Source organism: Balaenoptera ricei, chromosome 17 (genome assembly GCF_028023285.1).
Source record: "Balaenoptera ricei isolate mBalRic1 chromosome 17, mBalRic1.hap2, whole genome shotgun sequence".
Classification (NCBI taxonomy): Eukaryota; Metazoa; Chordata; class Mammalia; order Artiodactyla; family Balaenopteridae; genus Balaenoptera; species Balaenoptera ricei.
In genome coordinates, this window is record NC_082655.1 from 1,914,774 (window position 1) to 1,941,844 (window position 27,071).

Genomic DNA, 27,071 nt, shown 5'->3' on the forward strand with positions numbered 1-27,071 from the left:
AGGGAACGTGCGCGTCGAGGAGGAGGGTGGGCTGGCCACTCTCGGTCTCTCGGCCGGTGTGACCCCTGGCCCAGCGGCAGCTTCTGGACGCCTGCAGGTCTCACTGGCCTCCCCCCCCCCCCCCCCCCACCGCTGTGCAGAGCCTCCCAAGCCTCCGCCCCGCCCTCCCAAGTCATTTAAATACATTTGCATACATTGTTTCCGATGAACCTTGATTGTTTCAGGAGCCAGACATTTTGAATCATAAAAATATTCACCCTCCCCTGCCTTTTATTGAAGAATTCCATAAATATCCCACCTGACATCTCCCAGCTAGCTTTGTCCTGCCCCCCCTTCTTTCTTCTAATTTCTCATTATCACGCCGCCAATGCGGGGCGGGGGGGGGCTTCTATTTTTATTTTTCATTTCTTTTAGCAGCTTCCCTTCTGGGTGAATTCTGGCGTCTTGCCAGCCTTTGATGGCCCCTGGAAAAACAGAGGGACTTGATTGTGGCTGGTGACATCTCAACGCCCCCTCCGATGGCAGGCGTCTGCCCCGGCAGCTGGCAGCCCTGTTCTGAGCCCTCGCTGCGAGCAGGGCTGGAGGGACAGCCAGGAGTCGGCCTCCTGGCTTACTTGCTCCAACAGGCTGTTGGTCGCTGCTGCCACCGGTGAGAAAACCGAGGCTTGGAGAAGCCCAGCGACCCGCCCACCGTCCCGGGCTCTGGCTGCAGGGCTGTGCCCCCACCCCCGCCCCCCATGAGCTCCAGAGAAGGGAAAAGAGGGCCACTCACCTCATCCCAGAAGGTGCCGCACACGGTGCAGGGTGGGGGCTGTGCCGGGGAGAAGGTCCGCAGCGTGTGCACCACGAAGGGTTTAGGGGAGAGCCTGCTTGCGTGGCCGCCCAGCCCCTCCGAGGCTCCCTACTTCTGGCCGGCAAAACCCTTCCTCCCCGCTCAGCACGCAAGACCTTCACCCCGGGCTCCTCTCTGCCCCTCTGGGCCCCGGACACGGACGCTGAGCAGGAGCTGGCCTTCCCTCCACTTCAATTCTCCCCTCGACCCTATGACGTGGGTGCTGTTGTCCCCATTTTACAGAGGAGGAAACTGAGGCTCAGAGAGGCGTGGGCGTCGGCCGGGGTCACACAGCTGGCGGGAGCATCTGAGGCCAGAGTCTGTGCTGCTGGTCACACCCTCACGTGCATCCGTCAAGACCCCGGGCTGGCCCAGCACAGGCCCCTCACACAGCGGGTGCTCAGTTCATGCTTAGTAACACATGTGCTGTGACGATCAGTGGTCAAAGGGCTCGCGCCCAGGGGGTGCGGGCCAGGGCAGAACGGAGCCTGTGGGTCCGGAGCCCTCCTGTCCGAAGGGCCTGCCCTCGTCCTCCCGTCCCATCCCTGGCTTGGGTGTATCCTCCTTCATCTGTTCATTCATTGGTTCGCATCCCACAAGCATCCAGCGGGCTCTGCTCTAGGCACGCGCCGGGTGGGGAGGGGAGGATACTGGGTCCAACAGAGGGCCAAGGCCTGACACTGCCCCAGCAGGGGAGGCAGAGCCAGGCCCGGAGGGTGGCAAGGACAGAGGCTTGTCCTGTGGAGAGAGCGGCCCGGGAAGGAGGCCGGGCCGGCCCCCGCTGCCCTACCCCTGCTCTGAGGTGTCGCACGAGTCCAGGGTGTGATGATTCACTGAACGCACCCATTGCCTTACCATCGTGTCCCTGGTAGGCGGGATGCGAGCTCTGGATGCTGAGATCCAGGGTGGCACGTGGGCTGACCAGGAGGCAGGACTCGGGTGGGTTCCCCTCAGGGGCCCCAGGCTGCTGTGCCAGGAACTTTGCAGACGGGCTCAGCAGGTCTCTCCTCCCGCCCACCTCTGAGGAGCCTTGGAGGAACTCAGGACTGAGGCGTCACTCTCCTTTCCCGGGTCCTCCAGCACCTGTCCTTACCTGCCGACCTTTGATGCTCGCTTGGGTTTTCCTTGTCATCTCCATGAATGCATCTGTGTGGCAGGATGGCCTGATTTGTTCTCTCTCTCTAAAAAAATATTTGTGCTAAAATACACATGACATAAAATTTGCCATCGTAACCATTTTTAAGCGTACACTTGGATATACACTTAAATATTAATATCGTTAACATAATATGAAGTACAGTCACATTGCTGTGCAAAACCCTCACCACCATGCCTCCCCACAGCTCTTTTCATCTCTGCAAACTGAAACTCTGTCCCCCTTAACACTAACTCCCCAACTCCCTGGCCCAGCCCCAGTACCCAGCATTCTACTGTCCGTCTCTGAATCTGACTGCTCCAGGGGCCTCACGTGAGTGGAATCGTGCAGTGTTTGTCCTTTTGTGACCGGCTTACTTCACTTAGCATAATGTCCTCAAGGCTTGCCCATATTGTAACAGGTGTCAGAGTTTCCTTCCCTTTTAAGGCTGAATAATATTCCACTTTGTTTATCCATCCATCTGTCAATGGACATTTGGCCTACTTACATTGTATATTATCACGAATTGTGCTGCTATGAATACGAGTGTACAAATATCCCTTTGAAACTCTGCTTTCCCTTCTTTTGGATATTTACCCAGAAGTGGAATTGCTGGATCATATGGTGATTCTATGCTTAAATTTTTGAGGAACCTCCACGCTGTTTTCCACAGTGGCCGCGCCATTTTACCTTCCCAGTAACACAGTGAACGAGGATTCCAATGTCTCCACACCAGCACATGTTGTTTTCTTTTTTAAAAAAATTTTTATAGTAGTCACTGTGATGAGTGTGAGGCGGTATCTCACTGTGGTTTGATTTGCTTCCCCCTAGTGATTAGTGATGCTGGCATCTCTTTCCATATTCTTATTGGCTATTTGTGTCTCTTCCTTGGAGAAATGTCTAAGTTCTCTGCCCAGTTTCTAATCGGTTGTTTGTTTTTGGTTGAGTTGCAGTGGCTGGTGGTCTTGGGTCCTCTCTGTGAAGGTCAGCCAGGATGGAAGGATGGGCACTGGGTACCCTGCACACTGGTGACGGTGGGCATGGATGTGATGGTGGGATGGCGACCCTATGGGAGGTGGTAACTGGGAGCTGGAGGAGGTGAATCGGGGGTCATTGTTGATGATGTTGGTGGAGGGGAAGGTGACAAGGTGACAGCAGTGGGGCCACTGTTGATCAGGGTGGGCCCCAATTCATGGAGCAGAATTGATGCCATCACCTGACTCCTGGCTTCACAGAAGTTTCGAGTTGGGTGCGGGGTGGGTGATTGAGGGCCCTGTAGCTGTCACCAAGGCAGGAGGACATGGTGCACGCAGGGCAGTGGAGAGACAGGAAGTATTTGTTGAGCGATGGACTCAAAGAGCTGATCCCTGTGGCTTGGGAAGAAATTACAAACTATCCTATCAAGTGCTGTTATTGACTGAGACTGAGACCGAATCTGACTTTCATCCCCCTGCGTTTGACATTCAAGAACAATCTGGCAGTGGGATTTGCATAAATCTCTGGGGGGGGGGGAGAGGCAGCGGGGGGTGGGGGGGGACCAATCAAACACGGGAAGGGAGCTCTGTTCCCAGTGGGATGTCCCCTCCTGCAGGGCTGGGATGGGGATGGAGTTGCCCTGCAACCCTGAGTCACCTGGAAGCAGCACCGTGGGTCCAGGGCCGGGGTCCCCTGGGGGGGTGGAGCCGGAGCTGGGCTTCTGCTCTCCAGGGGTCCCTGGCACAGCAGCAGAAGCTGGGGAGGCACAGGCCGCGCTCCGGAGCACGCGGTCCGCGGGGGGCAGACCTGTGAGCTGAGGCCCCACGGGTGTCCTCGAGGCTCCCCGGTCCCCACACGGGGGCTTCCAGCGTGATGGTGGGGCGGGAGCGGCCAGCCCCTGCCTCCTGGACCCCTGCTGCTGTGGCCCGCTGTCCCTTGCCCGTCAGCCCGGGGCGTCCTCTGTGGAGCACCGCACACCTCCCGCCCGCTTATTTCCGACGGTGTGTGTCTGCCCCCCATGTGCCTCCCCCAGATCGGGGCCGCTAACAGGCAGGCCGGGAGGCTGTTCTGTTCCTGCCTGTCGCGCAGTATGACACGAGACCCCCGGTGAGGGGTCGGCTCCTCGAGGCCGCAGAGTGATTGGACCCAAGAGGGCGGTGGCCGGAGCGCCATCCCGGCGTGGCTGTGGGCGGCCCCGCCCCCCGCAGCCGGCCCCCACGGGCAGGGACACATTATGATCTCCCCGGAACGGAAGGCTCGTGTGCTCTTTTCTCTGGCAGCGACGAACACAGTGTGATCGCTTAATAAAGCAGGAGGAGAGGTGGCCGCTATCGATCAGAGTGCTCTGGGCTGCACTCAGCAGAAGAAAGTCAATTTTCCCCTTCAGTTCAGCTCAGCAAACATTTATTAAGCTCCTACTACAGCCAGGCCTGTGCTGGGCGCCGGGGGCACCGGGCGGGAATCCAAACACTTCCTCCCCGCTCTTCACCCACTGTCCGTCCGGGAAGGCCGCACTGAGCTGGTGTCCTGCAGACTTCACCTCCCTGAATCCTCCCACCCGTCTGCTGGGACCTGGGGAGCTGGAGGGATTTGCCAGGCTCAGCCAGCAGGGAAGGTGTGCCCCGAGCGTCAGCCGAGCCGGCGCAGCAACGCTGTTCACTCAGAGCACCGGGCCCTGCTGGGGGGTCGCCTGGTTGAGGGGCGTCTGGCAGGGGGCTGGGAGCCTCGGCCCCTGCGTTCTGGGGTCCACGCTGCAGGGGGCCGGGGCCCCTCCAGGCCTCGCTTTTCTCGATGGTACCCGCAGCAGCGGGTGCCTTGGGCACCGAGGGAGCCGGTTCTGTGTGGGAGAAAAGACTGCATCGCGGGCGCTGGTATTTCCCCATTTTGCTGCTGGGGGACTGGGCACCCCCAGATCACATGGCCGGGAAGGCGTGGACTGAGAGTGCTCGTGGCTGGGCTCGCCCATCAGGTCAGGCCGCCTCCGGGGGCCCAGGAGGGTAGGGGACCCTGAGCAGTGCCTCTGACCCCCATTCGCAGCTGGGGAGGGGGCAGAGCCTGTTTTCCCTTACTTGCCGACCCTCACCACCCCGCGTCCACACACCCCTAGCTCTCAGGCTTGATCTGTGTCCCTCTGGGCTCTGCCCAGGGTTTCCTCTGCAGAGGAGTCTCGGGGACAAAGTTGAGGTCGTGAAGCACAGGGCCAGCTGCTTCTGGGGCCTCCATCTGCCCTTGGATACACAGGGAGGGAGGCATCCATCAAGAAGATAATTCGTCCTCAGGGACGCCTACTGGGTGCCAAGTCCTGGCTGGGTGCTAGGAGGGCCTGGAAACTCCTTCAGGTCACTCCACCCCAGCTGGAAGCAGCAGAGACTCTCTGTGATGGCACAGCGGATGTGGAAATTCAGAAGTGACCATGAGTCTACAGCTCTGTGACTTAGGGGCTCACTCCTCTTCACCATCTGAGAGGCACTGGAGAACCACAAAGGTAACTTCAGGGTGAGGACCTCATGGGTCAGCACAGGGCCAGCCGGTGGGGGTCCTGCAGGGGAAGTGCCTTCTCCCATCACCCTGTTCTCCTCATCCCCCACACGTTACATCCATCTACTCATCCATCGTCCATTGTTGGTCCATCCATCCATCAACCATCCATACACCCACCCACCATCCATCATCCATCCATCCATCCATCTATCCTTCCATCCATCATCCCTCCTTCTTCCATCCATCCATCCATCCTTCCATCCATCATCCATCCTTCTTCCATCCAACCATCCATCTATCCATCCATCCCCCAACCATCCATCCCCCATCCATCCATCCATCCATCCATCATTCTTCCATCCATCCATCCATCCTTCCAACCATCATCCATCCTCCTTCCATCCAACCATCCATCTATCCATCCATCTCCCAACCATCCATCCTTCCATCCATCATTCATCCTTGTTCTATCCATCCATCCCTTCATCTGTCCAACTTTCATTCACCATGCATGGCTTCACAGGCTGCCCTTCATGTGTGACCAAGGGCTTCTAGGTGAGACGGGCAGAGCAGCCATGTGATGGCACCGCACAGTCGTCAGGGTGGGAGGGAGGAAGGAGAAGGGAGAAGAATGTTGATCAAAGCTGGCCCCACGGTTACCAATTTCCTGCACCTGCCCTTCGGGCTGGGAGGACCGAGGAGTGGGTGCAGGACCGGAGTCTGGATGTGCCCATAGCTGACACGAAGGATTCACGATGGGGGCAGCCACTGCTGTGAGCACCTTGGTTTGTAACGGCAGCAGCGACCTGGCTCTGAGTCCTGGCCTGGGAAAGGCATTGCCAGGGCTACTCTGGTCAAGAGCAGAGATCTTGTGTGACATCAGTGGGGACATAACTGAGTGATGCCCAGGGTTGACTAGCAGGTTAGTGCTGTCCTGGGCACTGGCCAGCTTCTGTCCATACCTCTGCCCCCTCAGCCCTCCCGCAGGCCCGCTAGGCAGGGGTCACTTCTCCCACCGTGCAGGTGAGACCCCTGAGGCACAGAGGGAACAGGATGAGTCAGTCGATTGACTGGAGCTACGGGGGTGAAGCCCAGGTGCTCCCCGCCCAGCCAGGTGAGCGGTCACATTGTACAGGCTGTGGGTCAGAGGAGGGAGTCCCGGTCCCTGCGTCCCAGCCTTTGCCCCTGTGTGACACCCCGCACCCTGCTCCCGGGGCCAGGCAAGACACGCTCAAGATCCCAGTCTGCCTATTAGCTGCTGGGTGGCCCTGGGCCTGTAGCTCGCCCTCTCTGGTTCTCCATTACATCCCTTATTAATTAGACATAATGACGCTGCATCTGCTCCCAGCATGTCAAGGAGCATAGCTGGTGGAAGAGGTGCAACATAAGTGATGTTTCCTCAACATCTCTTGTTATACGTTAAGATCTATCTGCGTTCATAATACAGCCATGCTTGCTGCTATCTACACATGAGGTTCTGAATCACTTACCAGTCACATTGCTCCATTTTCCAGCTTCATATCTTCAAATAATCTCAATGCCCCAGGAAGACAAGTCACGTCTCCTGCTGGCTCCGTGCACCCCTGCCCTGCTCTGCTGGGTGAGTGAGTGGGTTCAGGACCCAGGCGCTCCGGGCCGCTGGCAGGGTGATATGGTGGCGAGAGCGAGCGTGGACGCTGAAGACAGACTGTGGGCTCGGATCCTGACTCTGTCCACTTCTGTCCACTTCTCCAAGTGTCGGCTTGATCACTAGAGCTCCCTGAGCCTGCTCTTCTCATCTGTGAAGTGGAATGTCCTGGGACCAGCTCCAAGGACCTGTTGTGAGGACCAGAGAGGTTATGCGTGGAAAGCGCTGGGCACACAGCAAGTGCCAAATACATGCTAACTACCGCACTGCTCTCTCCCAGGAGCCCTTACAGCCGGAGAGCAGGCACATGGCTCCTCTGTGCCTCCGTTTCCTCATTTGCCAAGTGATTATTAGGTGGAAACTACCATGGGTGAAGGTGCCCAGGCCCGTCCCTCTTTGACCCGGGGTAAGTGCATTCCTGGGAGCAGAAGCAGGGAGACCGGCCACCAGGACATTTCCTGCGCTGCACATTCGGGGCCACCAAGCTACCTCCACAGCCGCCGTTGTCCCCACAGGCTCAGAAATCACAGCCCGTTGACCGTGGTGGCCCCAGGCACACCCATGGGCTGCACAGCTGCTTCCTGGCACGTGGGCGGCCACAGACGGGCCGTCTCCCCAGGTTGGCCCCTAAATCCATGCTTGGGGCAGCCAGGGGCAGGAGGGCTGGGAAGGAGGCAGACGACCATGGGTCTGAGGCCTCCCCACCCACTCGGCACACTCAGGGCGAGAAACAACAACAAAAGGAAGCAAATGAAGAAAACAGTCATCATCCTGGTTACGCAGCAGCCGGGACACAGCTTCTCAGCCAGAGGAAGTGGAGGGCCTGTGTCTGGACGTGGGTGAGTTTGCTTTAGGTAGTGCCTGGGATGACAGGAGATTGGTTCCGGTTGATTTAAGGTGTCAGTGTTTTTTAAACCCGGGAAACAGATGCCTTTTTATCATGCTGCATCCAACACCTGAAGACAAAGAAGCCTTCATTCTCCACATATCGCCTTCATTCTCCACATGTCACCTCCTTCCCCACCGTTAATAACTTCGCGGGAGCTTGGCTCAGGCCCGTTCGAGGGACGAGGAGACGTCTCATCAATGCCTTGCGCGCTGTTCACGCTCTCGGTGTCCCAGGAAGCTGGGCAGGGGAGGCCATGGGACCCCACCCCCGTGTGGGCTCCTTCCTGGACGTCGGTCTGAGGGTGTGTTGAGTCCTGCCTGGTGGTCAGAGGCAGAGCTAGCCAGTGTGGAACGGGTCTGGGGTGCCCTGGTCTCTCCCCCAAATGGCATCCAAGATCCCGTCTGGCTCAGTCACCTTGGTGGCCACCCTCCCACCTCATCCAGGACACTGTCACCTTGGTGCTCAGAGCCTGCCCTCATCACCGCCCACCCCTCCCCATCAGCCCGTCACCTCCACGGGGCTCACCAGCCCAGGCACGGCCGCCCGACCTGTTGACATGACTGTGACTTTCACCATCACCTCTCTGCCAGTGGGGGGGACCTGGCCTCCTCTGGGTGGTCTGGGGGAGGCTGGCGGGGGGGTGGGCCAGAAGCTCCAACACTAGGTCGCTGGCAGGAAGTGACGGTGGCTTGGACCTGAGAGTGGGGATGGCCGTAAGGACAGTTGCCAGGGCGCCCGCCTGCACCGCAGGCCCCGCGAGGCCCCTCCCACCCCACCAGCAACACCGGCCTACCTGGGCGAGCAGCTCTGCCCTGGGCCCAGCCAGGTTGGGGGAGGTGGCAGCCTGTGCAGGCAGTGTGGCCTCTCCACGTGCTCAGAGGATCTGGAGCACCCACTGTCCAGCAGAGCGGTCCCTCTGGAGGGTGGGACCAGCCCCCTCCGACTGCCCTCCCCCTGCCCATGAGGGCCAGGCCTCACAGCCCCGATTCCCCCTACCTGGCTCGTGCTGAGTGCTTCTGGGAACTGAGCTGGGATTGCCGGTCCCCTGTCTGCCAGGAGAGCAGGCTGGGGGCGCTGAGACTGAGCTGACCCAGCGAAGTGTCTGCCCGAGCAGCTCTGCCTGAGGGCTTCCCTCCGGGGTGCTCAGAATAACGGCCGGACACTCAGAAACCTCACCTGTCGGAGCCATGGAGAATCTCGAATCTTCACTTTTCATCTCCAAAGTAATATGACTGAATTTATAAACCTATAATGCAGAAATAGGTAAATTAAGCGGGAATAAAGCACCATGACCCCACGCCTGGGGTAACTTCCTCCCCTGTTTTGGAGGACAAACAAGTGTGCATGTCAACAAACACAGGTAGATGGGTCCTGACTTGCCTCTCTTTAATCACCTGAGCTTGTCAGTTAGCAAAACCGTCTCACACACCTGAGGACATAGCTGCATATCATCATTTTAACAGGGAATGAGTATTCCATTTATGAATGTTTCACAATGAAGTTAAAACGCTGAAAATTATCCTTACACCCTGAATCTTTGACACGAAGGAAATCACCCTAATGGTGAATGCCCTGGCATGTGCGTCAACATGAAAGGTTTCGACTGATGTTCTCCTGGCGCGAGGCTCCTTCTGGGGAAGGACTGAGCAGGCCGAGAGAGGGAGGGACCCAGGAGGTCTCAGCTCTATCTGTAATATTTTATTTCTTAAAGGAAATAAGAGCAGAGGCAAAGAAGGCAGAATATTAAAATTTGATAACGGTGGTGTTTGGTAGAGCCACAGCAGTGGGTTCGTGGTGTTTGCTATATGGACTCTCCAGTCTCGTTTAAAGTATTTTATGTGACATTTCTAGTCACGTCTTTCCCCTGTCCTCTCTCGCGTCCGTTCCTGGTTTATACAGTCATAGCCACACATATCTTGGCTTGGGCGTGGGCAGAGGTGCCTGTGTTACAGGAATGGCCTCGACGTACCCACTTCTGTGCACCGGGGCTTGGCCTGTCCGCAGCCGTTAGCCGGGGTCTTCAGGGATGGCTCTTGTGCCCTGAGTTGTGCTGTGGACGCCTGGGCGCAGTCAACGCACACGACACCCAGGCAAATCGGAATTTCAGATAAGCGACAAATAATTTTTCAGTATAAGAATGTCCCATGCAATATTTGGGGCATATTGTATCAAAATATTGTCATTCATGTGGTAAAGGATTAAACTTGTCCCCAAAAAGGTTTGGCCCTTGCCAGCTCCTTGGAGGTGACCTCTGAGCCCTTGGAATGTCCTGCCTGACAAGAGTATCTCTGTTGCCAGGGGGCCTTGGGCCACACAGAGTGGTCTATGCTAGTGAGGTGATTCACAGGGGGCCCTGGGCCACGTGGTGTCAGCTCTGCCTCTGGAGGGGCTGGAGTCTGAGGTCAGCCATGCAGGTGGTCAGTGTGTCCACGTGACTGACCCTGGGGAGCGTCCCTGGGGCCACAGTCACTGCTGGCAGAAGCAAGCGCTGTCCCCACGACTCCACGGGGAGAGGCTGGCACCTGGGCTCTCTGGCCCCTGACCTCGTCCCTTGGTCAGTTTTCACCCGGCCCTTTCACTGTAATAAACTCTAACTGTGCGTATAGAAGTTTCCTGGGCTCTGTGAGTCCTTCCTGTGAACCGCAGAACTGGAGGGTGGTCTTGCGGACCCTGAACTTGTAGTTGGTGTCAGCAGTAAGGTGTTTTGGGGTTTCTGAACTTTGCGTCCTTGATTTGAAGTTCAGATTTAACCACATGTCCTGTGTTTGATCTGGCAGATTTACTGGGGGCGGAGGAAGCCTCCCGAGCCCTCCCTGCACAGCTCTCCCTGCCTTCGCCTCCACGGGGACCAGCCTCGGGCCCTTGGCCCCCTTCCTGCCCCTTCCGCAGGCCCCCTCTGCAGTGTCGCTGGGCTCGGGCGCCGAACCACACCCAGCCTCCTGGGCGGTACGGCAGGCTCCCTCCTCGGCATCCTGGCTGCATCCCCCGTAGCCAGGCGCGCTTCAGGTGGACTAAGGTAGTCCCTGCCCGACGGAGCAGGGTGCAACCCTCCCAAAGGGGACACTGAAAGGGTCAAAACTCACCATTACAGGGAACATAGGTCCCTCGTCACCCACCCCAGAATCCGGGCGGAATCGTCACCCGCTTCACCGCTGAGGAAACTGGGCTTAAGAATACCACGCTGGCCCGCTGTGGCACACCCGAGGGAGAATCGTAATGAGATCTCTCTCTGCCCCACCGGAAACTCAGGGTTTGTACCAACCCCGAAGTGATGCTTCTGGACAGCTTGTGATTTACTGAGACATTCGGAGTGTAGACCCCAAAACCTCTTCCAGCAGCAGCCAAGCTGGAGGGGACGTGAGGGCTGAGGCTCTCTTAGGTGGTCCCCTAACTGGGGGGAGGGAGAGCCCCCAAAGTGGTGCGTGCTGGGAATTACATTTTTCTTGGGTTTTGCAGCTGGTCAGGGGAACCAGGGCTGTGAGGGACCCCGCCCAGGCCCACCCGCCCTGGATGGAAGCTTGCAGAGTCCTCGAGTGAACAGGGGGGGTTGCCGTGGGCACCTGCTGCCTTCAGCCTGCCACCTAGAGGGGTTCGACCAGCACCAGCGGGGGAGAGGGCCAAGCACCCCCGGGGGTGGGGGGCTCCTTGCTGAGGTGGAGAGGCCAGGGCAAGAAGGGTCCTACGAAAGATGCGACAGAGCAGAGGAAGGGGGCCGACATCCTGAAGACGCAGGGGAAGGGCAGCGTCTGAACGTGATTTAGGACCGAACGAAAAGCAGAAATTCCAAAGCTGCGTGGCTCCTTCAGCGTCAGGGAAAGGAACGTCAGCTGGGAAGCAGGAGCGGAGGCCGAGGAGGGGTTGGGCTGGGGGTACAGGGCGCTGAGAGGGTGGAGGGGGTGCAAGGAAACCCATGGGCAGAGGGGGCGCCACAACGCACCTGGGGCGAGGTTACCGTGCTGTTCGGGTCCGGGGTGGGGTTGGGGGTGGTGAGCTGTGCTGCAGCCCCAAGTCAGCCTGGGGTTTACAGGTGGCCTCTGGGGAGAAGTCGGAGTGCTACGGGCAAAAGGAATAACCACATGTGACGGGAGTAATGGGGCCTGAGCTGACCGCTGACGGCGGCTCAGCCGGCGTCTCATCAGGAGCCCACGCTTCCAGATACGTTCTGGCAGAATCTTCCAACTTTAAAGATCAATAAAAAGAATTCAATAAGTATCTGGGCAGGAAGAAAAAACCCAGGTTATGTCCTAACGAACAAACGTCAGCTTGTCCCCAGGCTTCTCCTCTGTGACACTGACGGGAATAAGGGGCAGAATGAACGGAAGTTCAGGAGGAGGACCCTGGGCCACCAGGCAGCCCCTGGGGATGGATCCCAAACTCGGGCTTTTCAGGGATTAAATTGCTGGAGGAAATCGGGAGGAGCAGTGGAATCCTGATACCCGTGGGTCTCGGAGCCCCCAGAATGTCCAGGCAGGGAGGCGCCCAGGAGAGGCGGTGGGACGCTCGGCCAGTCCCACCAAGTCCTCATCTCTGGACGAAGCCCCGATTCTCCCGGGCATGTGAACGTGGGAGGGTCAGACACCCAGACGCAGCGCTGGGTGGGGCCTCTCCTGTGCAGTCCTGGTTTCAGTGTAACCCTGAAACTGGACACAGATTCCTTCTAGAAAAGGTTCTCTCTCAGGAAGGATTCATCAAGGGATTTGATTAAATATAATTGCAAGAATGTATCTTTTTTTTTTTTTTTAAGAAAAATCTATGCCTAGAAAATAAAAGAGCCCCAAACTGCTAGCACAGTTATCTTTTCTGCTTCTTGGTACTTGATTTTTGTTGTTGTGAATAAGAATGTGTTACTTTCTGTGGGAAAATGCTTGAGACAAGAAAGCACACTGTTCGTTCACTAGTCCACAATTTATTAAATCATTCGATGTTTGATGACCTCTTCCCTCATCCCTGTAAACTGTGGAACACAAAGCAGGACGGAATACGCCTGGTGCGTCCAGACGAGGACAGAGGAGCCGATGGAGGCGGGTGAGCCCCCGGGGGTGGGGCAGTCCTGGGCGAGGGTGGCGGGTCCCCGGCCGAGGGGGGAGGGCGCGCGCATGCTTGCTGGCCCGGCCCACGTGGATCAACTGCTGTCAGCGCTGGAGCACTTCCACAGGTCCCTTTGCCTCTCTGAGCCTCGTGGCCTCCGGAGGGGACCGCGTGGAGACGGGAGGCCAGAGGAGGGGGCGTGGCTCCTGCATCAGTGCGCTCTGCTCTTCTGGGGATGGCGGGGACCTGGGGTGGCCCCCGGGATGTACCAAAATCGAGAACGGCCTCTCAGAGAAGCGGAAGGAGCCCAGGATGGAGCTCCTGGGAGGAGGTGACCTTGTGGGGCGGGGCGACCTTGAGCCTGCTACTCACCCTCGTGCATGATTTTCTTGTTGGCTGCTTGTTGCGGGCTGGGCCCTGGGCAGACGGGTGGATGAGGCGTGGCTCCTGTCCTTGGGGGTCTCGGCGTCCACACCATCGGCACGAGGCCTTGTCGGCCGCGGCCCGTGCTGCTCTTCTCGCTCCCCATCCCAGACACCGCCCACCCCCCACGCCCAGAGTCTCCTTGTGGGGCTCCCAGGCTCTCACATCTGCCCTTGCCACGTGACCCCTGTCCCGGACCTGGCATGTGACCTGCACTGACCATGTCCTCATACTTGTGAAGGTCACAGGGTCTGAGCGGCTTTCTGAAGTTCCCACAGCTGTGACGCCTCAGCAGCTGTGAAAGGTGAGGTGGCAGGCTTCCCGCATGGGATGTCCCTGTCACTGTGGGGCTCCTGTGTGGCTGAACCCTGGGTCGGCACAAGCCGGGGTGTGGCCTGGCCCTTCTCCTGCAGCCTGGAGGACACCACCCCCTGGGCCCGGGCTGGGCCACGCATCTGACTTGAATAGCATTAATTTACACCACAACAGAGACAGAAAGAAAGCAAAGGGAAGATCAGCACATTTGTGTGGCTTGACCCGTGTGCAAAGGATGGGAAATAGCGGTGTTTGCTGGCAGACAGGAGAGTCCGGACAGCTCAGCATTGTCACACTGCTGCCCCCAAAACATCGGCAAGCGTGAAGCCGCCTCCCGAAACCCGGTGGATGCAAGATGAACTTATGAATAAACAGGCAGTGGGGGGGCCAGTGGAGGGAGAGCCGCGTGGGCAGCTGCAGCGACCCTCCTCCTGGGGCCGTTTGTCTCGAGGACCATGGCTGCCTCCCATGTGTCACCATGGGATGGAGGACCTTCTCCCCTTCAAGCTCCACGAGGCATAAGATCCGTCCACTACCTGACGTGAACAGGGCCCGAGCCCTTGTTCCCATCTCACAGAAGTGGAAACTGAGGCTGGCAGGATGTGGGATGCAGCAGGGGCAGAGGTGGTGGGGGGCCCTGCATCCTTGTTCGCTGCTCCCTTGCTTCTCTGCCAAGATCAGTAATCCTCTCATAAACCAGATTCCCCAGAATTTATGGGCAAAAGGTGGCCAACATGCTCAAACAGATTCTGACGAGTCATACCCCACGGGCTCCGACTGCTGTGATTTCACAAGGCACCAACGGGAGGTTCCCGAGGCCAGCACGGCGCAGCGTGGGGGAGGGGACGGGGCTCCAGCGGAGCTGGGGGGGGCAGACCCCAGAGCCTGCCGGCCCCTCACTCTCCAATCCTCCTCTTGTGTGTCTGCAGAGAGCCAGGCCCCCACCGCCCGCAGGCTTGTAGGGGAATAAGGAGGGTGAGTGAGGCCATGGTGTCGCCATAGTGAAATCCTCTATTTGTGCTTTGGTCTGCACCTGCTGGCGGGGACCAAGGAGGCGGCCTCCTTCCTTGCTGCAAACCACCCTCAGTTTGTCACTGCTGGTGAACCGCCAGGTTCTTTGTTGTCACCTTATTTCCCAGGGGATGGAACGGCGGCATGCCTGGTGTGCCTTGCTCTGTCTTGTTTCATCTACTTCGTCCCTCCCACCCGCTCTCTGGCCCCAGCCCCTCCGGCAGAAGCGGAATCTGCCTTCTTCCTCCCTGTAGCTCACTTAGGGCTGCACTTCCCAGACCCTGACTAGCATTTGTAATCATTTTCTTTGAAGTCATAATCAGCTATCCATCGTAATGATCAATCAGCGCAGCCTGAAGACCCCCAAAGCCCGGGTGGGCACTTCTGCCTGTGGCCACACCCTCCTTCTAGCTGGTGGCAGCAGAGGGGGCCGGGGAGCAGAGCTGGCTCAACCCCATCCAGCCAAGTCCAAGCCGGTCTGGCTGAGCTCAGTTCTATGCCACCCCCGTCCTTCCCGTGAGTCCCGGGGCTGGGCACCTGTGGCTGCAACCGCCAACCACACTGGGACTCACCCCAACGTGCTCCTTGCTGTGGCTCCTGGGATGACAGCGGAAGGCTGCTCGCGGAGGAGCTCCGGGCCTCCTCCTGGAGGGAAAAGGGGGACAGAGGGCCACACGTGATCTTGGGGGTCATGGCCACAGGGAGTGTTTGCTGCGCCGCACTGCAGGGGAACGGCCGCCGTGCCCGCCTGTCTCCAGTGCCCAGGCTGCTGCCGTGCGGGAGGGGCCGCGCTCCCGCTCGGTCTCTGTCCCCAAAATGCTCTGTGTCCCTCTGACCCAGGGCCCCTTTCCTGTCGCCAGCACCCGAGGATCAACTAAACTGAAAGGCCTCTCACCTCTGGGGCGTTAAAGAGCTTTTAAGAGGCGATTATTCAGAATTTTGTAATTTCTGCTTCCTAAGTGCTCTCCCCTCGCCTGGCCCTGACCTCCATGAAATTATTTCCAGGTGCCCAGCTCGAAAAAGGGTCCGAGCCTTCCCAATATTCAGACTCTTCTGGCCTGGCCCTCTGCCCCGGGGGCCAAATGAACCCCCAGACGCCCAGGAGAGGGGCCGCCCACCTGGCGGCGGAGGATTTCTCCCTCCGGCAGTCTGCCCACCCCCCATCCCCACCCCCATGCTGGCTCCTCTTCCTGCCCAGAGCTGTCCAGGCCTGGGGGGTCCAGGGGGGAGAGACACCACGGCTCCTGCCAGGAGCCCATCAACTCAGCGCATCCCTGCTGCCCGGTGCCGAGGCCCCCAGCTGCCCCGGAGATGGGGGGTTGTGCTACTGCAGGCGGGAGCCACAGAGGCTCAGAGGGCCCCTCACCGACCCGTTGCTGCCTTGTGATGCCTCTGTGGTTTCACAGGGGCCCACCATGGTCGCCCCCGAGCCGGAGGCCACCGGCCCCCCGCCCCAAGGGCAGGAAGGGGGCTTCGCAGCTGTGGACGTCCAGTGCTGGAGTTCAGAACGCCAGCACTGCGTGGCGTGAATTCAGACCAAACTGAATCCGGCTGATGTGACCTAAGTTGTGTTGAGTCAAATAGTGAACCAGTTGTGGTGACTTGAGCTGAGCCGAGTTGATAAACGGCTGGAGGCAAGGAGGCTGGCGGCTGGGGTGATGGGAAGCTGGGGGAGGCTCACGCCCATGGGAGTGGCCGGAGGATGGGATGTGGGTCATGAGAGAGAAGCCAAAAGGATGACTCCAGGTACAGACCGAGGTCACTGCCCCTTCCTCTCCCTGCACCTCTGGTAACACCATAGGGACACCTCTGTCTACTGGTGTCCTCTGTGTGTAGACGCGGTCCTGCACCCCACGCTACATCCATGCTCTGCTTAAATACTGACGTTTCCACTGCACAGATGAGTTGACGGGGGCTTGGGAAGAACAAATCCCACGGCAGGAAAGTGGCGGAGCCAGCCTGTGCTTTAGCCTTCACCTCGAAGACCTGCTCTTGCTCCTGGAGAGCACCACCTCTCACAGAAGAAGATTGGGTCTCTGTTGGGATCAGCCTGAATTACCACCTCCTCCAGGCAGCCTACTCTGACTACATCATTGCTTTTTTTAAAAAAAATAATTAATTAATTCATTAATTTTTGGCTGCGTTGGGTCTTCGTTGCCGCGCGCGGGCTTTCTCTAGTTGCGGCGAGCGGGGTCTACTCTTCGTTGCGGTGCACAGGCTTCTCATTGCGGTGGCTCCTCTTGTTGCGGAGCATGGGCTCTAGGCACACGGACCTCAGTAGTTGTGGCGCACAGGCTTAGTTGCTCCATAGCATGCGGGATCTTCCCAGACCAGGGCTCGAACCCGTGTCCCCTGCATTGGCAGGTGGATTCTTGACCACTGCGCCACTAGGGGAACCCCCCACCATTGCTTTTCTGAGTCAACCTTTATGTCTTGACTTACATCCTTCAAGATGCAACAGAGGCAGATCTCCCCATATGGGCTGCAAATTCTGAGGAAAGGAAGCACGTAGATAAATCTGCTGTGCTATTTACTCCAGTCCCAGGTAGGTCAGGGGCTCTGTAAACACTCTTGCTGGATGGTTGACTACAGGCCCAGAGCACTGCAAGGCAGAGCTTGGAGCCCAGGGCCCTGCCTGAATCTTTTGGGCATCTGCAGCCTTTGTTTGGGGCAGGCTCAGGGGTCAGGGCTGGGCTCACTGCAAGGGTAGACCATGGATGCAGAGTGATTTTTATCACGGGTGTGAATACTGCCGATGCTGGCCAGAGAAAGGGTGGATGAGGCAGCCCCCACCCCCAGGCTCTGCAGCCCCCACCCCCAGGCTCTGCAGCCCCCCAGCAAAAGTGTCGCCTCGCTCAATGCTCACAGCCCTGGGAGGGGCCCTCAGGATCCCTGGTAAGTGTGGGGAAATGGAGGTTCTGGAGCGAAGCGGCTTTCCTGGGAATACCCTTCACCCTAGGGCTGGGGCCCAGGGCGTGTGTCCAGGGCTTGTGCCTTTCCTGTTCTCTGCACAGAATCGGGGAGAGGAGCCCCCACCAAGGGTACGGGAGCCAAGGGCACCTCTGCTCGGTGGCACACGGTCCTCTCTTTTCCCGTGGGAGTTTGTGGCGGGTGTCCCCCCACTGTCCCCTGCCTGCCTGCATGTGACAGTAAACACTGTTTCGATCCAAAGCAAATTGGCTCTAATTAACCAGCCGCCAGATTACAGCCTGGAGGAGCCGACGGAAAGGACGGTTCTTCCCGAGGGAGGGCGGTGGGCCTAATTAGCGTGGCAACCCGGCCGCTCCCTCCGCCAGACACCCTGCCTGCTTCCGCTCTCGAGGTCCTCCTGCTGCGAGCGCTCGCCCAAGCCGAAGACCCGCCTCAATAAGCTGTTCAGCTCGGCTCAGAGCAGGCTGTCGGGGGCGTAGTGCTCGGGAATCTCAGGGTGGACGGGCGAGGGCCCACTCACTGTTGGCCATGTTTTGGGGATCGAAGGAGACAGGATAGCATCTCCATCACAATAAAGGCCACCAACATCACCTTGACTGCTGTCATGAGTGCTGTCAATCCTGGAGGCATTTCCATAGCTGCTGTCACCACCACCATCACCATGGTTACCACCACCACCGCCTCTACCATCACCATGGTTACTGTCACTACCAGGTCCATCACCGTGGTTACCACCACCCCACCCCTGGGCTGGATATTCTCCATCTGGCCCTTCAGATCCACTCTCCTTTGATCCTGTGTCTTGGGAGGCTGACCTTTATGGACTGCATCAAAGAGCTGCTTCCCTCTCCTTCTGGTGGGTTCTGCCAATGGGGCAGTGCCGGCGGGGAGTGGGGGGGAGGGAGAAATAGGAAGTGGAGGAGGGGGAGGAAGGGGAGGAACACTCTAGGGGAAGTCAGAATTGAAAGGAACCAGCTGTGAGTGGATGGAAAGGAGGAGAGGGTTCATATTTCAACTGGAAGCTTGAGATGCTGGTAGGTTCACACACAGTTGTAAGAAATACGGCAGAGACCCTGAAACCCTTCGCTCAGTTTCCACACTGGAACATCTTACAGGAGCTCAACAAAGGAGTGACATGGTGGCCATTCCCTTGGGCCTTCATTGTCCCTGCCAGTGAAGTCCTGGGGTGGACTTGTGGGGCAGGAGGCCAGCGGGCGGTGGGTGGAGGGCCCTCTCTCCCAGCCCCCTCTGTCCGCCCCTCCTACCTCCTGGAGGGAAGGGCCCAGCCATGCGGTGGATGGTCCTTCTGCCAGTTCTGGAGGTCAGAAGGGGGATGCCCGCCCTGGAGGCTGCACCTCTGTCTCCACGGTCTCACCACGGCCTCTTCCCTGTCTCTCGGGCCTCTCAGAATTGGCTGAAAGGGTTAGTCCAGGAGGCTGAGTCCAGGAAGAGCGTGGTCCAGTCTCGTCCACCCCACCTTGCGCCTCCAAGTACCCAGCTCCGGAAAGCAGGAAGCACCAATGCTGAAACATTCAGGATGCTAGCATACTGCTTTGGGGTTAACGCAGGTGTATCGGAGCCCACCAGATGCTGTCCGGCGTGGAGACCGAGGGATGAGGGTGATGCCTGCACTCACAGCCCCCGGGACAGGCTGTGCACGGGAAGGCCGGATGATCAGGGGCCGCTAGGACCGTGGAACTCTGCTACCCACGCCCACCTCATGCAGATAGGATGCTAAAATTCATGGCGCCCAGTTAAACTTGAGTTCCAAGCAAACAATGAATACTTTCTCAGAGTATGTCTGATGTGATATTTGCTAAATCTGGTAACCCTCCTCTCTCCCCCCAGCTCTGGAAGGTAGGGGGACGGCTCTGAGCCTCGTTCAAGGGCTGCGGCCTCTGTCCAGCCCTAGCCCTGCCTGGTCCACGGTTGGGGGTCCTCGTAGGCTCCCGGCCTGGGCTTGGGGCAGACAGAGGGACAGTTCTCAGCACGTGGAGAGCATGGGGAGGCCCGGGGATCCGTGGTGGGTGCACTGGCCCTGGCTGGCCACACCCGCAGATCACAGCAATGCACTCTACAGACAGTAGCTGAATGAACGATAGACACTTACCTGGCCGCACCCTGTCCGGGACCCCAGCGGTGGCCACCTGCTCTCTTTAATCCCTACACCTCGGCCAGGTGAGTGCGGTTGACGAGGAGCCCCAGCTCCAGAGGCTGCAGGGCTGGGATCTGACCCCCGAGAGCCTGGCCAAGTCTCTTCTCTCCTGCCACCACCTCCCGTCCAAGCACGTCAGGCCCCCAGGAGAGGCTCCGAGATCCCTGTGTGCTTCCTGCCAGGCAGACCCAAATAGCAACGTTCACAAAACCAGGGACGAAAATATCTCCCTTGTTGATTTAGGGCATGGAATTTAAAAAACGCTTCCATCATTGCCTTTGATCTGGAGAGGCCTCCCTGGCGGGGTGGGGGTGGGGTGGGAGGGTGGGAGTGAGGCGGTGGAGGGGAGGACTGATGCGAGGGCTGCCAGGGGCCAGGCTGGGAGAGGTCTTTACAACCACAGAATTATTAGCTCATTTAATCCTCACGGTTTCTACCTGGTAGCCGTCATATAAGTATACCCATTTCACAGCCGGGGAAGCCGAGGCAGGGACAGGCGATGTGCCTCCAGGAAGGTCGCCCAGTGAGTGGCAGAGCTGGTTCTATGGGTTCTCCCTGACATCAGAGTCTGTGCTCTACCACTGCCTTGGACCCTGACGGCGACAGGGACCTCACTACCTCTCCAGCCTGTCCCCATTCGACACTGCCATCTGGGGCCTCCTAGACCCAAACGGTTCTTTTCTGGTTGATGAGGGTTAAATCTTCCCTCACAGGGTTCCTGCCTGGTTCCCAGACGTCCTGGCTGCCATCCAGGTGTCAACCTCGCAGGGGAGGCCCGGAGGTGGCAGGGGGAGCAGGCGGGCATCGAGTGGCCTTGCAGGAGGGCAGGGTTCGAGTTGCTGGCGTGAACCGGCCCTGCCACTCAGGACGTGACCTTGGGTAGGTCCCCACTCCCCTTGGAGCCTCAGCTATTTCGTCTGTAAAGTAGAGGCGCAGGCAGGTGGGTCTCAATCGAGATGACGTCCGTGAGAACGGCTGGCTCATGTGGGAATTCTCTGCTGTCCCAGAGGCCGGGTGTCCAGGGGGCAGAGACGGGGTGGCTGCAGCCCTCTGGCCTGGAGGCCAGCTTTCCGGACCGGGAGTCCTGAGGATGTGAGCACCGGGTGCTCTGCCCCCGCGAGCAGGGCCAGAGCTGCCTCTCCCCTTCCACTCCTCGCCCAAGTGCCCACAGGGTCTGTGGCTCTTCTCTCTGTTATTTCCTTGAGGAGCTGCTTATTATAAGTCTGAGCACCCGGTGATAACAGTGCTTCAGCTTGTTTTATTCTGGCCGGCATAATGCATAAACATTTTATATCTTCTTGGCTATGCATGAGTGTGTCCTAGAGAAGCAAAGAATAAACATGATTGGGGGCTGAGCTGCCCGCTTAACGCCGCACTAGAGAATTTAAAATCACTTTCACGGCCGGCAGCTGTCGCTCCTCCTGTGTGTCCCCGGTGCGGGCAGGCCGGGCCTGCAGGGGGTCCCTGGGGTCCTCGCTGACCAGAGCCAGGCCCTCAGGTGCAACATCACGCTTGTGTCTGTTCAGGGAGGGAGTGGGTGCAGATAAGAACGTCCACTGTGGGTGTCTCTGGGCCCAGCCAGTCCTGGGCCTGGGACATCTGGTGACTAACACACAGCCCCAGGGCTGGTCGCCCTCTTCGAGGTGAGATGAGGAGGAGAACACAGTCCCTTCCAGTCCTGGGAAGTGCTAGACGGGGCCTGTGGCCCATCATGGGAGCCGAGGGACACCGGGCCAGGCTGGGAGGGCTTCACGGGGGAGGTGACACCAGGGCTGACCCCTAGGCTGGGTGGGAGTGGACGGCAGAAGCAGGGCGGGTTCTGGCCAGAGGGTCAGCAGGGCAGGCCCCCAGGTGGCCGGCTGCGGGCTGGGGGATATGCCCAGTCCTGCGGCTGCCGCAGAGGGGGCGGCAGGTGGGAGGGAGCCGGGGGGCGTGAGGCCAGCAGCAGGAGAAGCAAGGCCCCTGCAGTGTGGCTGGGTCTGAAGGACACAATCCTCCAGGCGGCAGGGAGCAGAGGCGGGCGTGGGGCAGGGGCTGCTTCTCCCCCCAGGAAGGCCAGGAGCACAGAGGTGCTGGCACCCCTCAGGGGCCTCTGAGGTGCTGGGAGAGCGAGCAGCCCCAGTGTGTGTGTGCGCTCACTGTGTGTGCACATGGGGGTGTGTGCACGCGATTCCGGCCTCCGTGGGCCCCGCCGGTTCCGGTAAACCCAGCGCACTGCTCAGCACCCCGGGCACAGCCTCCCTCCCTGCGCGAGCAGGAGGTGGGGTGCCCGCCCCCCTGGAAGGTCCAGTAGTGGAGCAAGCCCCGGGTGGTCTGGGCCGTCACGACAGCACCTGGCCACGCAGCGCCTCCTCGCGGCTCCTGAAGCGGCTCGGCCTCGGGGCTCCCGCGCTTCTGTACCCTCTGCCTGAATGCTGTTCCCTCAACCGCTGCGAGGCGGACTCCGCGACCACCGCCGTCCTTGTCCCCCGCCCACCCGGCAGCCGCTGCATAACCCCTCGGTGATAACATAGGCGTCAGGAGGAAGGCATCTGTCCGTTCTGTGCAGGGCAGGCTGTAGACAGTCAGCAAAGATGTGTTGGGGCACATGAAGGTCGAATGAGTCCCACGTGGCGACACAACTGGAAGACCTTGTGGTTTGGCTGCCTTGTGTGGAGACAAGTGGCCACACACCCGTCTAAGCCCCACCGCTGCTGGGACCGCAGGCTGGGGAGGGGTGCGTCCCAGCCCCTCCTGGGGCCTCTCCCTGGGCCGGCGGCAGGACCTAGTGCTGGGGGCTGTCGGAGAAGAGTTTAGAGGCGGCAGAGAAACCGCACACCACACGTCTCACGAGACTGCAGCGTGGGGCCCTGACCCCTCGTGCCGGAATCTTCCAGAACACTGGAGCCTCCCTCTGCCTCCTGGGGGACGGGGGCTCAGGCAGCCTCAGGAGCCCCACGGGGCGGTCTCTGTCCTGCAGTAGCACTTCCCTTGGCGTGGGGGGTCTTTCTGGGCTTCCTTTCCTGCAGGGCTCTTCTCTCCCTGGGGATAGGCCCCCTTGCTGATGGCTCAGCTCTGTGATTGAGTGGGACCCCGGCCTCCCTGTGTCCACCCCCCCAGCTACTGCCTGGCCCTCCAGAGCTCAGGGAACGTCCTCTTTTCTTGGGAATGCCCTGCTGGCGCCTGGCCTCCATGCTGCTCTCTCTCTCCAGCGCTTGACTGAGTGTCTGTGGACAGTAGGTGCTCAGTTAATGTCTGTCGAGGAGAGAAAGGGCCGCGTCACCAGCTGGCGATGCCCCATGATCCTTGGTTTGAGCGATTCCCCTCTCTGATTCAATGAAAAGAAATGTTGTTGTGATTTTTCATACTAACGTTATCATAATGTGATGATAATGATCATTATCCTGCTCCGCTGCAGCCGGGGCTGCGGGAAGATGCATCCCGGCACAGCCTGGTCACCTAAGCACCTCAGCCCATGGTCATGCCGGCTCCGAGGAGCAGCCGTGGTCACAGCCCACGTGGGAGGTTGGGGGGTGTGCCCGGCGCCATTGGTGGCCTGAAATAGTGCAGCACAGAGCCTGGGCGGGGCAGCCGGGGGGGAGCAGCTGAATCACATCACAGGAAACGTGGCTGTGTGGTCTGCCTGCCACGGCAGGAACGGTGTTCATCCCGGACCCCACATGAGAGAGTCCTCAGCGGTCAGGGGCTAAAACGCCGGTGCAGGGCTGGGCCCAGGGCAGGGGCGGAAAGCACAGGAGTCCGGGCCGCCCATCACGTGAGATTAGAGCCACTGGAGCTAAGTCACCCTCACCCGGGCCTCCCAGCTTCAGAAAATCCTGGAGGGCCAGCCTTCAAGTATGCCCGGTGTCTGACCACCTCCTTCCGGCCCACTGTCCACCCCGGCTGAGCCCCCAGCAACTCTCACCTGGACCGTGGCTGCAGCCCTCAGCCTGGGCTCCCCGCCCCCACTTCCTCCCCGGGCAGCCGGAGGGATCCGGTCCAGCATCCGATCAGGCACCTGCGATGGCTCTGCGCCCCGCACAAGAAGAGCATCGTCAGTGCCCCACGAGCTCCCACCCACCTCTGACCTTGACTCAGACTCTGGGATCCTCGTTTCCTCTGCCCCGTGCGGTTCCTCAAATGTGCCCGATTTCTGCCTGTTTTGGTCCAAGGGCTCTGAGGAGGCCGGGACAATGCAGGACGCCCCCGGCCACGGGGGGCAGAGCATCTCCTCACACTGTCCTGGGGAGGGATTTTCTGAGTTTCCAGAGAGGGAGGTCTTGGGGGGGAAGCTCTGAAGCCCCCCACCAGGGCTGCTTATAAGTAAGAAGCCGCCAGGCTACTCTCCTGTTCGAGAAACTTCCGTGGCTCCTCTGGACCCACAGAGGAGCCGGACATTCTGCAAGCCTCAAGGGCCTCTCCAGGCCTGAGTCTTCCCAACCCCACCTGAGGTCCCAGCTCATGTTCCCCCACCCCACCCAGGTGCCCCCCTACCCCGAGTGCCCACGCCCGCCAGGCCGGCTGTGACCCCAGTGCACGGGCCGGCCCCTCTCAGACGCTGCTGCATGATGTTGGGGCCCTGCGGGCGTGAGGAGGAACCAAACCCCATTCCCGCCTCCGGGAGCTTCTAACCCTGAGAGGTCGATTCAGCGAGCCTTCCTCGTTTCCCGTGTATCACTTCACCTTCACGTTGAACTTTGGCCCAGTCCTGCAAGGGGGCTGCTATTAGCCCCCATGTCACGGATGAGGGGACCGAGGCTTAGTGAGATGCAGCACTGGCTGAGGCTGCCCAGCTCTGGCTACCCTGACGACCGCGGCTCCTCGGATGCCCGGCCCCGCCAAACACCGAGTTCGCGAGGGCCACGCAGCTTTTGAAGCCGGGGGTTGATTCATTCGTCTGTCCCAGCCGCCGTAGAGGGAGAGTTACCTCTTCAACTTTGAGTGACTTATGTGATATGTCAACATGCCACCTAGGAGGATAGAGAAACCCCAGCAATGCCACTAATTACTCTTCTCAGATGAGGTAATGATCGTTAATGTGCACTGGATCTCATTAATTAACTCTCTGACTTTAATTAACTTCTTGCCTATTTCATCTGACATAATATATTATCACAAATGTCAACTTTGCAGAGTGTTTGCTCTTGGCACAAAATAAGGTGCATCACGCAGATGTTGTAGTTTTGATACCGCATGGGACAGAAATCCTCGGTGGGGGGGCGGACGCGCCACCAGTGGGACACAAAAATGTCCAGATAGAATATAGAGTTCTCTAAATATCTACCAAGACTTCATAATCATAATCAAATTTGCTCCCAGTCACACTGCCATGGCTTCTTTACGTCCTTCAAACACACCGCTAATGATAAACATAACAACAGAACACCTGCTCACAGAGCAGTGTAATTTGGGTGGGGAAATTTTTTTTACTTCTACCATGGTGGCTCCTGGGTTCCATGAGAGCGTGCCAGGTATGGGAGGTGAAGATGGGGGGCGGGCACTGACTGAGAGGACTTCCTCTACTTTTAAAGTTGTTGGGACAATAAATGCCCGCTTGTTAATGGAGCCTGGAGAGAAATGTAGAGGACGGGGTCACAGTCATGAGAACGCACACTTCCTCCTTATTACCATCAGCACCAGCATCACTGACATTACCACCACTACTGCCATCACCACCTCTGCCACAACCGTCACTACCATCGCTTTCACCCCCACCAGCGTCAGCACTGCTGGCACCAGCGTCTCATCGCCGCTGCCACCAGCATTGCCACACGCCCCATCGCTGTCACCATCCTCGTACGTCACCACTGCCATCTGTAATATGGTGACTGTCAATATCATCCTCACGTTGCCATCATCTCAGGACCGCCCGGTCTCACTCCCACCTTCGTGGTCAACACTGCCAGTATCACCAAGACCATTTCCACCATCACCATCATTCTCACCCGCATCATTGCACTTCTGCCCCACCGTTACCATTATCAATATCTCAACTCCCAATGTCCTCAGCACACCACCGCCATCTCAGCATGACTTAGAGTGCTTTGTAGGCACTAAGTTGTGGGGGGGAGGGAAGGGAACTCATTACTGTGACGGCAGCTGGGGAAACCAGAGTCCCCAAGTTCACCAACGATGCTCCCTCCCCACCGCCAGCACATCGTCCAGTGTTACATGATTGCCACTCTGTGTTTGCCCGTCACCTCGGCTCTGCTGTCCTGCCAGGACCACTGTCGCCCTCTCCGTTTGCTTCACGGCCACACCTCGGAGACTGACTGAGGGTGGGTTCCTGAGGGCGCAGACTGGGTTTCCTCCTCTATGTGTCTCAAATACCCGACACAGGGCCCAACACTGTCAGGTAAGAATTAAACTTGAGACTACAGGTTGGAGCTGGGTCCCGTCATGTCAGGAATAGTCGGCAACACGAATTCCTCAGCCAGGATGGTTGTCAGGTGATGGCGGCCCCCAGCAATGAAGTCCACCTTCACGGAGGCGGCCAAGTGAGCAAGCCCTCATCCCCTGCAGCCCGAGTGCCAGTAATCAGTCCAGCTGAGTAGAAGCATTTGACTTAATTTCATACCTCAGTAGGCATTCAGATGGAACACGGAGCTATCCGCCAGCCCTTTGTTTAGCTGAGCCCTGGCACTGTCACCCCTTAAATCATCTCTGCAGGGGACTTCTGACTGTTCAGATGGAAATGCGTCCCCTGCCCCCTTCTCTCTGCATTGCCTGCACGCCTGTGCACACAGGCATCACACACATGCATGCATCACACACTGGCATCACACATCACACACATGCAAACACATGCACCCATGCATCATGCACATATACACATACTATGCACATGCTCACACGTACCACACACACGTGCAGCAGAGCCTTCAAAGTCTCAGAACACGGCAAGGAAGAGCCCTGGGGAAGAGTCATGCAGGGTGCAAAGGGCCCTGGGAGCCAGAAGACCTGCCCTGCCCTGTGCATTTAGGTACAGATTCCTTTCCTGGACCTCAGTTTCTCTATTTTTCCATTTTTCTAAAAATATCTGTTAGGAGCCTACTCAGTGCCAAGAGCATTGTGGGTGCGGCCCGGGGAGAGCCTCCCTCTTGTATGTAGGTCAGCTGGTTCCTGCTTGCTCTGCCCCCACCCTGTGGGCCCGGCTGGGCGTGGTCATGAGGTGGGCTCAGGCTGGGCTGGATCGGAGATGGGCCTGGCGTCAGGAGGGGGTGTCAGAAGAGGGGGCACTGCACCCACTGGTAGAGGCAGGAGAGTGTGGGCCAGCGGAAGCGGAGGCGA